This window comes from Carcharodon carcharias, chromosome 8, assembly GCF_017639515.1.
Source record: "Carcharodon carcharias isolate sCarCar2 chromosome 8, sCarCar2.pri, whole genome shotgun sequence".
NCBI lineage: Eukaryota > Metazoa > Chordata > Chondrichthyes > Lamniformes > Lamnidae > Carcharodon > Carcharodon carcharias.
This window is the reverse complement of record NC_054474.1, coordinates 27,103,629-27,118,350: the sequence shown is the minus strand read 5'-3', so window position 1 is coordinate 27,118,350 and position 14,722 is coordinate 27,103,629.

The window sequence follows — 14,722 nt, the reverse complement described above, 5'->3', positions numbered from 1 at the left end:
ATCCTAGCAATGATTTGTGGTCTGAAACTATTGTAAAATGATGGCTGTGTATGTACTGGTGGAATATCTTGACACCAAAGATTAGGGCCAGGCCTTCTTTTCCTACCTGCGAGTATCCCTTTACCACTGTGATGAGTGTTCTTGATGGGTAACCTATTGGCCGTTCCATACCATCGTCCATCCGATGAGAGAGCACTGCTCCCGCTCAGTAGGGAGATGCGTCACATGACAGCACCAATTCTTTCATCTGGTCAAAATGCACCAATAGTTAGACAAGTGCAACAATTGTTTCACCTTTATGAAAGCTTCTTTCTGGGGTGCCTCCCAAGACCAAAGTTGGTTCTTTTTGAGTAGAGAATGCAAGGGGCCCAGCACTGTATGCAGATTGGGTAAGAACTGCCCATAATAGTTGATCATTCAAAGGAACAATTTGAGCTCTGAGGCGTTCTTTAGTGCAGGTGCCTCTCTTATGGCTCTCACTTTCTCCTCAACCGGGTGAAGGCCCTGTGGATCTACCCAGTAACCCAAATAGATTACCTCCCTCACTTGGAACATGCACTTCTCTTTTTTTAAATGCACTCCAGCTTGCAAGAAACATTTTAAGAATTCTAAGTTTGCCAAATACTCTTTTACAATGAATCCTGTCACCAATACATCATCTAAATAGACTACAACATGGGGCAGTCCCTGCAGTAAGCTTTCTATTGTTCTCTAAAAGATGGCACAAGCGGAGGAGACACTGAAAGACAATCATTATATAGGTACAACCTTTGTGGGTACTAATTGTGACAAATTTCCGGGAGGCATTATCCAACTCATGTTAAGCTTTGTGTACATTATTCCTCCTGCCAGCTTGGCATGCAGGTCTTTAATTTTTGGAATGGGATGCCTGTCTAGCTTAGCTACTTTATTAACCATAAGTTTGTAGCCTCCACAAAGTCGGACGCTTTGGTCAGGTTTAAGGACGGGGACTATGGTTGCCACCCTTCCTGAGAACTGAACAGGGTATATAACGCTGAGTTTCTCTAGACTGTTCAAATCACAGTAGACTTTTTCTTGCAGGGTATATGGCACCGGTCTCGCCTTCATGAAGCGAGAGGTTGCTTCCGGATCCACATGAATCTTGACCTGCAGGCCTTGGATTCATCCTTGAAGATGGTGGCGTACTTTCTGAGTAGCTCCAGTAGCCCACTTGCTCTCAACTGGAGAACTTCAGCCCATTCTAACTTAATCTTCTTTAGTCAATTTTGTCCTAGAAGTCTTGGCCTTTTAATTGCTACCACCATCAAGGGTGGCTTTCCCGATTGGCTTCCATAATGGACAGTTACTCTGCTTACGTCTTTTACTTGAATGTCTTCACCCGTTTATGTTATTAGCTTGGAAGCTGTTTCTTCCAAGCTTAATTGATGTTCACCATTATTCAAATATTTGAAGGTATGTTCCCCATATACTGTAGTGGAGGCTCTCATGTCCATTCTACCAGGTTTGCTATGTAATTTCATTGTGACAAATAGTCGCTCTATCTTTCCATCTTTCAGATTAAACAATAAATACATATCTAAATTTGTTATTTCAGGCTCTTCGTTATGGTAGATTTCATTGAGCTTCTTCTTTTGTTTACATGCCTGTTTGAATCTTTCCTTGCATTGCCTCATCATACATTCATTTCTATGACAATAGAGGCATTCGATTTTTAAAAACTGCCAATCGCTAAAAGGCTGATTGTTTCCACCTCGATTAAAATTATTCTTCAATTTCACTGCTAAGTTATTTTTCTTTATTCTTCGGCTAGCAGGGGCTGTTTCCTGCTTCTCGGTGGAGTCTTACTTTTTAATGCCTCTTTCAGCTGAGGTTTCCTGCTTGATGCGGAGGACGGTGCCATTCTGCGCAGCCAGTATTGTTTTTGAATCTCTTACTGCACTTTCCATGGCCAGCACTATCTCCAGCACTTTCTTGAAATCCAGATTCACTTCAGACAATAATCTTTTCTGAATAGTGTCCTTTAACACACCACACACTAAACGATCTCTGAGCATGTCGTTCGGAGTCATTGCAAACTCACAATGTTCCGTTAGCTGCTTCAAATTTTCCATGAAGCATGCAATTGTCTCACCTGGGGCTCTATTTCACAAATGAAACCTGAATCTCTGCATCGTGACTGAGGGCTTTGGTTGAACGCAATCCTTCACGAGGTCCACCAATTCATTTAAATTCTTCGAATCTGGGTGCCATCAAACTTTGAATCAGACTGTAGGTTTTGCTCCCACAAGAACTCAAGAAGATCGCTTGCCTCTTCTCTTCCTCTGTAATCTCGTTCACTTGAAAAAAGAATGTGAGGCATTCTATGCATTGAGGCCAATCGTCTGTGGCAGGTTCAAAAGTATCAATTCTCCCAAATTGTGGCATTTTAAGAGGGGATAACTTCTTCAACTCTAATGGAGCTTGCTACATACAATCATTGGGCAAGGTACATTGCCAATTTCTTTTTAACTTGGTTTCTTCTGTTTAATCCTGTTTTATTCTCATCGCCAGTTTGTTACATGGTGGCCGAGTTATGCTATTAATGGCAGAGCTGATCTTCAGGCACTTTTTGGGTGGAAACTTAAAGTTCATTTACAATATACTCAGCAGCAACTACATATGTGCTTTCAACTCCAACTCTATCTCTTTCTCTACACTGACTGCTGAGGTAGCCCACACTACTCTCTTATTGGTTACTACAGATCAGGTGCTCTTGCCTAACAATTATTATTCTTACTAAATAAAACAATAATTACTTCAATCCTCATGCCTGCCTCTCATGCCAAGGTACAGCGCTTCCATGCCTATTCACTCAGTATAGACTGTTTCAAACCAATGAACACTATAGTGACAGTAGGATGTTTAAAAAAACATGTTTTTAAAAAGGTCATTCATTGATAACTTACCACTTCCTTAAAAAAAACCTTTAACTACAGGCCAATAAAAATGTCAGTCATCCACAAGCTTTAAAGTATCAATAGCTGCAGCTGAAAGCACTTGAAATCTCTTTACCTTGTGTAAGCAAGTATTGTGAAATTAACAGCTTCGATCATAGAGCCAGAGTTGTCAATTAAGCAAAGTTTTCCCTGGGGCTCAGGAATTTCAACGGGATAATGGATGTCTGGGCTTTCAACCAAGCTTCATTATGTATTCTTGGCTGAGAGCCCAGAAATTCTTCAGGGGCCATATGGATTGTTTGTGAGAGGCTTACTTTGGCATGGAGGCATGAGGGATCATAAGGTGTGGGTGGGGCATGAAGTGGCACGGATGGGGCATGGGGGGCTTGTGGGGGGAGAGGGAGTGTGAGATTGAGGACCGGAGGACCTTTCTGTTTTTATTATACTTGGGATGAAGTCTCACAGCACTGAGGTGGGCCTTTTAAACTGCCCACCTCTACACTTGACAGCCCCATGGCTGCCTCCAAACTTTTTTCTGGGTTGGCTGGCCCAATTGCAGCCTGCACCTGTCCCACACAATGAAAATTTCATCCTTGCATGCACTTTTTCCTGAGGTGGACAGGCTGAGCCGGAAACTTTCCCAACTCCCACTACTCACCTCGAGGATGAAAATCCAGCTGTTTAGGAGAGCTGATCCTTCATCTGTAGACCCTGTGCTGGGGATCCCCCATTCTTCCAGTGGGATCTCAATGTCCATTTCATCTCTGCTGTGGAGATGCTGTTGGTATTGCTGCTCTACTCTTGTCCCTCAGCAGAAGTGAACATATGAACATAAGGTGGAGCTGCATAAGCTACTTTCATGCCAAGACTGACAGCAGGGTAGTGGGGCTGAAGGTGAGTGAAATGCATTCACAGCAGTTGACAATCACCTACCGAGCAGTGAAAGCACTCTCTGTGGAAAGAATATGTTTGGAACAGCTGTCTCTCAATGACCCTGGCTGGAGCTCTTCAGTCCAACTAATCAAGCTCTTTCCAGCTTGTTGGTTCCTCTGAAGCAGATCTTCCTGCTGTACACTCATGTTGGTGACTTGGGCGAGTTGCTAACAGGTTGGGAAACGTGTTTCATACCTGGGAAATTTATGATCCATTGTTAAAATTGCTAATAATTGGCTTCTTAACAACCTCAAACACTTTTTAACTTCCCCAACAGATTCAAGGTGGTTCTCTGCTCTGTCTTCATTCCTGCCCTGGGGAAGCCAACAGAGGGTAGGATCACCTTGACAGCTAATAGGCACTTCCCTGCCCCCACCTCCAGTGGGCTGGCAAAATTCCCACAAAGAATCTCGACTACTTTTCCCCCCACTCCACCATACAATATAAAAGACAATGATAGTTTTGTCTCTCTTGAATCTTCCTTTTCTTGAACTATAATGTCCAGAAAGGGTAAAATCAGTGTTTGAAATAAGCAGATGTTGTAAAAGCAAAAACATAAGCCTAATATCATGTAAGAGAGCATACTCTCTGTACCATGCATTCATTACAATAATCGTGTGTTCCAACCAATGGTACCAGACAAATATCAATACTGTGTCCTCCTCCAACAAAATTTAACTTGCTCTCAAACAGTGACTCGTCTATTATTGCAAATGAATTGCCAGCTTTTATGCAGTGCATTGTAAATCAAACTGTGGGAGATGTCTGGATAGCAGTAAAGACCTATATTAAGGAATATAACCAGCTGTTAACCTCTGCAGAGAATTAATCACAACAAAAAAATGTTGTCCAAAGCTTGGTAAAAGCAAGTTGTTGCTGATCACATCTGATCACACTGCTTTCTTCAGGTTGGGCAGTTTCAGTCGCAGACAGGAATTCAATTCAAATGTACCCAGCTCAACACAATTAATTCTTTAAAGTGGGTCACTGAAGATTAACTAATCCATAAAGAACGGCTGGTCAACAGCACAGAATTCCCCATTATCTGTCAGGTTACTCGCCATCCAATCCCCCAAGGCAGAGAACAGTTTCACATATTTGAGTTGGGCAGTGACACTTGAAGGAAACAGATTGCAGGCACCACCTATTCAGTGTAACGAGCAGGATATCATGGTCTGTGCGGTCCTGATGTCTTGTGCTTGTGAGCACCACCACCCGGGAGTGTGGAATTATGCCTTGTGTGGTGGACACATTATACAGCCATAATCTATGAACAAGGGTTTGAATGCTTGCCTAAGCAATCATTCCTGTGCATACACAATGAGGAATGATAGTGAATAAAACCAATCACTTTACATCATCAGATCAATTCTAATGGAGATTTAAATGTGTTCAATTCTGCCCACACTGAGATAGAGAGAAGAAGCAAAGGACCAGACTGAGAGTATGTTCAGCATGAAATTAGCAGAAGCATCCCTTGAAAATCATCCTCAAGAATGCAGAGTCAAAAATAAATGACCAACTGAAATTTGAAACAGGACATCAAAAGAAAAAACATCAGCCAGCACTAGAATCCAATTCCATGTATAACACAACTAAGGTAATAAACACTGAATTAACTGAAATAAGAAACAATCACAGCTTTTTTATTATTCATTCTTGGAATGTGAATTTCACTGGCTGGGCCAGCATTTATTGCCCATCCCTAGTTGCCCTTGATAAGATGGTAGTGAGCTGCCTTTTTGAACCACTGTAGCTAAATAAGAATGACCGATTTAGAGGAATTGCTGACTTTCGCTTGCCTAGTGCCAGCATCAGAAGCATCTGATCGGTGGACACCATGCTGCAGTTTGCTGGTTCTGGGATGATGACTTCTTGACTTCTATGCTGAACCAGGCAGTAGGTCAGACCTGGGTCTAGTGGGTCAGGTGGAGGAGCGCTGATCCCATGAGGAGTAAGAAACATGGGCAAGCAAAGTTACTTTTGTGGAACCAATAGGAACACATGTTCACCCAGCCCAACATTCTTCAAACAATATGCCTGGGCCGACTGTGGAGAAGTCATAAGGCCTGAATTTAAAGATTCCTAGTTAGGCTGCTCACCATTGTGTACAAATGGGCAAAGAGTGGCACACAAAAAAAAAAATTGCAAACGTGTCTTAAAACTGAGGTTACCCCCAAAACAAACAGATTTCCAATTCGCTCTTTTACAGATCCAATAGAAAATTGCAATGGTATCTATGAGGCTGTTGCTATGACCTCTTGATCTTCAACCACTGTTTGTCCATTTTTCAGGAAACAAATGGGTGGCTGGCAGTTGAAAATCAGTCACATCCCTTTTGAAGAACTTGTATTGAAAAACTCTTTTCACCCCATGCAAGACAGTAACCTCCAACATATTGACAATGATAATAGGTGCCAGGATCCATCAGAAATGAACAACTCATCACAAAAAAAGATTGCTTATGTAAATTAGCAAAATATTAAATGGCGATCAGAATTCAACAGTGCCAGGCCAGAATAAACAGACCAGGTGATCATGCATAATTCATCTTATATCAAGAAACTGTGTCAAAATACATGGCTAAGAATAGCTATAAAGGTGTACTTTAATTTATGGGCTCAGATCTTGTCCGAAGCTGCAAGGAACGATTCACAAGTTCATTCCACTCTCCTGGATCAGCAGCATACATTTATTGATAATTCTGTTCTTATGTAGCTAGCTTCTCAGGTTCAGTGGCAATATTTACTTGCTTGATTAGACCCCATGTCCCTTCCTCCTCCTTCTTCAGGTACCATGCCCTGGAATTCCATTGGATTGGTCCATGATTATGCTTGGCAAAGTACTGCAGTGGTTTGCTGTTGCCTTCTTCGGTATGATATGTATAGTTATGCAGGCACCTCCCATGGCCATCGAGTCCTGGAGTGGAACTTGAACCCGAAGCTTCTGACTCAGAGGCAGGGACACCACAAACCTGCTGCCCATGTATCTTAGGCCTGGAATTGACTCATACTATCCAATATCTACTTATGGAACAGCAAAGTAGGCAACAATGCATGACCCTTGACATATGAACTGGATATTGGAAATGTTCCGTCACATGTATTTCTCTAATCTTTCAATTACCAGAAGTGGTAGACACTCTGGTAGGCTAAGACCACAGATAAAACAAGAATAAAGTTTATTTTAGAGAAAACAGGATTAAACAATTGGAACAATTTCAGAATTACTTTAACAAAAACTACCATTGCAACTCTTCCCATTACAAAGCAAACACCAAAGGGCTATCCTGAACAACAAAATAGATATTCAGTTGTTTTATTTTCTTTTGAATCAGCTTCTAGCTAGAAAAACCAACCTGTTGCATCTTAATCCCCAGCTCAGGTTAAAATGTATCTTCTTACCATGGTTAGACTGTGATGGACTGTTGGGCTGAATGACCAATTTCTGTGCCAGTTATCATAGGTAATCCTAGCTTAATAGAAGCATTTTTAATATTCATGAATATTACAATAATCTCCCCCTTTATAATACAGTCAGAAATCCCCAAGTATGGCAATTGACAAAACCATTTACATGTTTATCCAGAACCAAATAACCTACAAGATCAGCATTTTTAAATAGAATTTAAGGTTGAATCTTTAAGTGTAAAGATTGATGAACATCAATAAATAACGCCTAAAATATGATGCCTCTATTGCTCTTGTGAAACATTTTAGCAAAATAAAGCTTTGAGACATTTGTTGTCCTTCCTGTACATGTTAATTCCTGGTCTTTCATTCAAGAATATCTGGAAAAACAAAAAAGAGTGCTACATTTGCTTTAACTATCAAGCAACTGGTATATATTACAGAACAGTGACTCTCACTACAGATGTTTCACTCCAGCAACTCTTTTCCAATTCATTCCCAATGTATAACATTTCAAAAATGTTTCCCATTTAAATCTATGGTGTTTCCAAGTATAGAATACTTCGTAATTAGTCCAGTCTGCTATAAATTGCTTCTCTGTCTGACAGCATTCATATCATCTTTGTATCAATACTGTTGTAGGATGTTGGATACTGTTCAGTAGGTCGAAATGAAGTCCTCGTCATCTTAAGTAGGTTAACTGTATGCATTTATTAGCTACAAGAACTATGTAGATACGTACAGTAAAGGGTTCAGGCTAAAAGGTGTCTCTATGCTTGCTTATGCCCCCGGCTCTGTCCAACACTAGACTGATCCCTAGGTGCAGGTCATGTGTTCTCGTACATTACTGTGTGGGTGGTACTGTACTCAGTCCCACATTAACCCTGTATGTGCCAGATCCTTATACCACAGATACAAAGAGACTGGATAATGCATAGCAAAGTGGAATTAGATGTTTAATTTGCATCCATGACTTCCTACATTATGAGTTCATAATCTTGCCTTTACAACTGGGGGAAATAGGAAGCAAAAACAGATATTTTCCCACAGGAAAAGAGGAAGGTTGAAGCAAGAATTGAGTGCTGGTCACCTTGGATAAACTTAGGTCTGTTGGAATAGCTGAGTCAAGCATAGAAAGATCTAAAGGAAGGAACTGGGAAAAATATTGACATCAGCAAAGTTACAGAGACTAAATAGATAGTCTGTAGGCTAAATAGATAGTCTGTACCCAAGCTTATATTGAAAATACATGCCTTCACTGCAAAACAACCAGGATGATTTTGCTTTTGAAATGTTTACGCAACAATTTTTGTGTATGGGTTTTTCGCTGTGAATTAAAGATACCAGCCTTGGTTATTACAGCTCACAATATACCCAGAACATGCAAAAGCTCTCAAGAGTACTAGGTAATTGTTTGGAATGTAATAAAGACTGCTATTACAGCAATTTAATAATTCTGTATTACCCACTCATTGAGATTTTTATTGACATATATATGTGTCATACAATAATAAAATTTTAATAAAGTCGTAAGGTATTGTCTACAATAAACCTACAGTAAACCTAAATAAAATCTGATCCAAGCACTGAAATCCACTCTGTCAAACTCCTTCCTAGTCAATGTTTTTCTACATGATTCCAGGCCCTGGCTATTTCTTACTGCATAGAATTCTATCAGCCATCTTCTAATTCATACCATTTCTTTCATTGGAACAAATAACTGAATGATAAATTTAATTGAGTGTGTTTGTATCAGCGTGTGTAATGTTGTATGCATATGTATTAAGGTGGGAAATGGCAAGGAGATTTGGCTTCTTCACACAAAATCTAATACAAATTCATCCTTATCCCCAAATTCCTTTATTCCCTCACTAACTGCAAAGCTGGATAACAGCTATTGAGATTGAACTGCATTGAACTGTATTTTTATTATAAAGCTGACACAATGTGGTAAAACTGGTTATGCTGATAACCTTGTGAATTAACCACATTATTCACATCAACTGATAGGTGCCACCTCAATGTAATTTCAGACTTTTATGATATTTAGTTTCAGCGTATCTGTGGCCTAAAAATATTTGCTAAATTGTCACAGTGTGTGAATATCATGAATACTTGGATGACACAGGATTTCTTTCTTGCTTGACAGTAACTAAAGTATCATGAGAAGACTAGGTAGAATACATCAGAACCAAATGATTGACATGATGGCAGGTTAAGTAGCAAACCTATATTTGAGCAAGGGCTGTATTTGCTAATCTGAAACATTTATGAGTAGCTCACAGATCACAGAAAGAGTCTGTCCACCAGGTAAAAGATGACAATTCACACATATCCATAACTCATGTATATTAGCCTGTAGGCTTATCATACAACAAAAACAGAATTACCTGGAAAAACTCAGCAGGTCTGGCAGCATCGGCGGAGAAGAAAAGAGTTGACATTTCGAGTCCTCATGACCCTTCGACAGAATTCTGTCGAAGGGTCACGAGGACTCGAAACGTCAACTCTTTTCTTCTCCGCCGATGCTGCCAGACCTGCTGAGTTTTTCCAGGTAATTCTGTTTTTGTTGTGGATTTCCAGCATCCGCGGTTTTTTTGTTTTTATCTCTGTTTTTGGCTTATCACACATATGTAGGAAAAGCTGACAATTCATTCATGTCTGGCAATATATGACTCATGGTGTTTCAATCTTCATTTCTGTCTGGGAAAAGTTAACCCGGTACCATTAGACTTATATATGTTTCAGATGTAACTATTGCACACTGGCAGCATGACAGTGTGCAATAGTACACGGGTACTGTAAAAAAAAATACATACCTTAACGCAGGATTTTGATGTTGTCAGGCAGGCGTGGTGGAAGGGGCCAGAAGCAGCCAGGAAATGGTCTGCCACCCGTGATTGGCCCCCACCCCCGACCGCGGTTTTGTGCTGGTGGGACAATTCAGGTCTGCTCAGCGTGAAATGCCGCCCCGCACTGGTCGGGATCCAGTGAAAGGTTGGCACGGAAGGACGTCTCCTCTCTGTTCCCAAACCGAAGTGATAGAGTCGAGTGCGGCTGGGCACGGCAGGCAGGCAGGAGGACAGGCCGGATGGGCATTGGCGACCTGCTTTGCCGATGAGTGCCTTGCTGTCCTCCTGGAGGAGGCGGCTGCCAGGAGGGACACTCTTGTCTCCAGAGATGGGAGGAGGAGGCCACCGCACCTCACCAAGAGGGCGCGGGAAGAGGTGGCAGCAATGGTGAGCAGCCATGCTGTGGTGCTGTGCACATGGGTGCAGTGCCAGAAGTGCTTCAATGACCTGCTGTGCTTGGGAAGGGTGAGAAGCATGTTGGTGTGGATCAGTGTGCAGAAGTGTTAAAGCGCGACCCGTGGACCTCAGGGGTCTTAGAGTCTGAGTGCCATCCCTGCCTCCCTGAAGGTTACCGAGATCTGCCTCCACGCCCTCAGCGCTCTCCTCACTGTGCTCGCCCTCAGACTCACTACTGGACTCATCGGGCAGAATTTTGCCCTTGGAGGGCGGGCGGGCCCCACCGGCTCGGCGGTGGGCGGACAGCCGACCCCTGCCACTGAAATGGGGCCCACTGCCATTTTGAGTGGGCGAGCCAATTAAGGTGCTTCCTGTGCCTGGGGGGGAGGGAATTCCCAACTGTCAAAGTGCACTCTATCACACATGCGTACGAAAGAGCGCACTGTCCCCTGAGACTAAGTGCTGTCTCAGGGAGATTAGTGACAGGTTAAAAAAACTCAAAAAATAGGAAAATAAAAACATTATTAACATGTCCCCCTGATGTGCCAATGTCACACGAGATGGGACATGTTAATAAGAGGCACTGAAACTTTATTAAAGTTTTTAAACACGAACATGAAACTTCATCCCACCAGTGGATGAGGTTTCATGTTTTATCCGGTTCCCGCTGGGGCTCCTGGCCTGACCACCAGCCTTAAGGTTGGCCAGGCAGGTCTTTAATGATCTTAATTATCCTGTCAATGGCCTCAGTTGGCCATTGACAGGTCGGCGGGCAGACAGCTGATTTTGCCTTCCTGAAAATTTAAATGGACCGGGATGATGTCGGGGGTTCCTCCCAATGTCATCCCGCGTCATTTTCCCCTCGGCGATCGGGCCCCACCCCCAAATCTCCTACGGGAAAGTTCTGGCCATCATCTGTTGTCTGCACAGCTGTGTCAAGATCCTTTTCTTCCAGTGGGTCCCCCTTTGCCAGAGCCAGATTGTGGAGAGCGCAGCATGTACCACAATCAGTGACACCCGCTCTGGGGGGTATTGTGATGCATCCCCTACATGGTCCAGGCATCAAAAACGCATCTTGAGAAGGCTTATGGTCCTCTCTCTCATGACCCCTATTATAACACTGCTCTGCCTCTGTTCTTGGGTGACGGAGAGGCATCATAAGCCACCTCTTCAATGGATAGCCCTTGTCACCCAGCAGCCATTCATCCAGCCAGGCTGGAGCACTGAAGAGCCTCAGCACCTGGGAGTGTCTCAGGATGTAAGTGTCCTGGGAGCTGCCAGGGTACCTTGCACAGACTTGTAGAATCTGCATCTTGTGTTCACACACTACCTGTGTTCATGGAGTGGAATCCCTTCCTGTTGATGAAGGCACCCGGCTGACCCACCGGCACCTTGATGGCCACATGTATGCTGGACGGGGATAAATCCAGCAATTGCTCCAAAGGCTCTGGCTCGCTCAGCCTAGCTGGCTTCGTTAGTATGGTAATGAATAAAGATCAGTACCTGCCTAAAACGATCTTCTGTCACGAGCTTGACATAAATGTGGACAACTGATTGGGAGATTCTGTACAAATCTTCAACTGACCACTGGAAAGAGCCAGAGGCATACAAGTTGAGAGCTGCTGTGACCTTCAGAGCCACTGGCATGGGGTGTCCACCGAAACAGTCAGAGCTGATCTCGGGCAGATGGAGGTCACGGTCTCCCTTGATAGGCAGAGCCTCCTTTGGCATTGCACCTCAGACATTGTGAGGTAGTTGCATCACCGCCTGTAAACCCTGGCAGCAGGATAGTGGTGTCTTCTGCAACCCTTTCTGCATTGGACTTCCTGCTGCCCCCTGTGCCCCTTGTGCCTGCATCTCTCCTTGCACACGTCCTTCCCCTGGAAGCTGCATAAGGACAGATGGCCTCCTCTCCCTTTTGCCCCTCTCTTCCTCCTTAGAGGAGGTGCCATCAACGGAGACCACAATCCCCTTTACCAGGGTAAAGGATGACTATCTGATACCTGGAAGGGTCCACACAGTCTGAATCCTCCGGGGGCCTTGCAGATATCAAGAAGCCCTAAAATGAAGCTTGGAATAGCTAAGAATGAAGCCTCAAACAAAGATGAAGCTGCCAATAAGTCACCAGCAGCAAACCGTGTACCAAACTCCTCATACTGACACTGGCAATGCTGCTGACCCTTCTAATCCCACCTGTGGATGAGGTTTTTGAAAATGTCAGCTGGCCACCTGCCTGTTTTGCCCATGTGTGAGTGCAAAATCGCACAGGGAATGGAAAATCTCAATTAATACGACTGTTAATGGCCTTAAGTGGTTTGTTAATTAATGGCAGGCCTGGCTCCTGCATCCACACACACCTGCCGAGAAAAATATCACACAAGTATATGATGACGTCAGGACGCTCCCCCAAGCCATCGCACACAATTTTACACCCGATTGTGTCGGGTACAAGCCCACCCGTGGGACGTAAAAGCCTGCCCTTAGCGTTTACAGCATTTATAGGGCTTAACTGCATTAAGCTGTATTCAATGAAAGAGCCATACAGCTGAAGCTAGTTATAAAAGAACCAGTGTTCCTAACATCTTTGACAGAAATAGCAGGCAAGGACCTCTCGAGCGCAAATGGTACATTTCTGTACAAAATATTACAACACTTGTTGCATGCTTACCAAGTGAAACAAATATGTTGAAGTACCATTTATTAATGTAGTAATAGTGGACCTCAGTATTGCTCCATTGGAGCATGGTTATAATCTTTAGTCACTAGCTTGGTCTGTCCCTTTAGGCCACTACTGAAGTACTGGATATGGAGTCCAAGATTATTGTATCTGCTTTTAAAGTTTATGCCAATGGTAGAATCCAGGATGAAATGTTTAGCTTTCTTCCCATTATAAAGAAAGAAAAGAAAGATTTGCATTTATATAGAACCTTTCACAACCTCAGGACATCGCAAAGTGCCGCGGAGACAATCAAGTAATTTTGAAGTGTAGCCATTATTATAATGTAGGAAATCTGGGGGCTAATTTGCATGCAGCAAAGTCCCACAAACATCAAAATGGTAATGGTGAGAGAATCTGATTTTAGTGATGTTGATTGAGGGAGATGTTTTGTCAGGATATTGAGAGTAACTCCCCTGTCTTTTTGGAGCATGCCATGGGATCTTTTCCGACCATCTGAGGGAGAAGACAGGGCCTTGGTTTATCATCTTATCTGAAAGATTGCGACTCCAACTGTGCAGCACTCTCACAGTACTGCCTTGAAGTGTCAGCCTAGATTTTGTGCTAAAGTCTCTGAGATAGAACTTAAATCAAGAAGAGTGTGACACGTTATCCTGATCGGTATGCATATGCTTGCTGCACTTTGTTCTGTAACAAAATGGAACATTTGACATGAGACAAATAGCTACTAAAAAAATTTGTTTGCATGATCTCATGATATTGCTCAATATGAGCCAGAGATTATGCTGTTATGAGGATAAGAGTCAGTGAAAGAATTTGAAGAGAAGATTATACGAGATCTCCCTGTTGACAATACATGATGTATTCTTTGGTCAGTTCCTAGAAAATACCCATTGCAGTAGCTAAATAAGTATTATAAATTGTATTGTTCCTTCCTTAATAACTATATCACCGCATTTAAGCATAATCTTTTGGTGAGACATTTTAAATTCAGAACCACCTTGAATAGCCCTATAGTCTTACTAGAAATTGCAATTGATATTAATGTATATTGTTTTTTTCATTCAGTATTCACAAATAAAACAATACTGCAACCATTTAGAATACATGTTAAAATATAACAACTCGTTTTTGAAATTTGGCATTTTAAAAGCAAGATTTGCATTTATGTAGAACCTTTCACAACCTCAGGACATGGCAAAGTGCTGTGAAGACAATCAAGTAATTTTGAAGTGTAGCCATTATTATAATACATTAAAATAATGTGTGGAACTAGTGAACATGGGAATTAATATTTTGTAAAAACAAAGTTCCTGTCATTTTCACGCTCCAAAAAAAAAATCTTGGATTTTAATATGCCGAGTAACTTCCTATATAAAAAAAGCGTTGATCTAACATATGCAGAAACCCATTATCGTCTTTACTTAAATCAAGTGATAAATCATCTGGAAGGTATGCATTTGCTCAGTTTTGAGTGCAAGCATTCTCCCCATTGGGACTGTCATGAAGCTATTAATGTATATAATATTTTGGAAA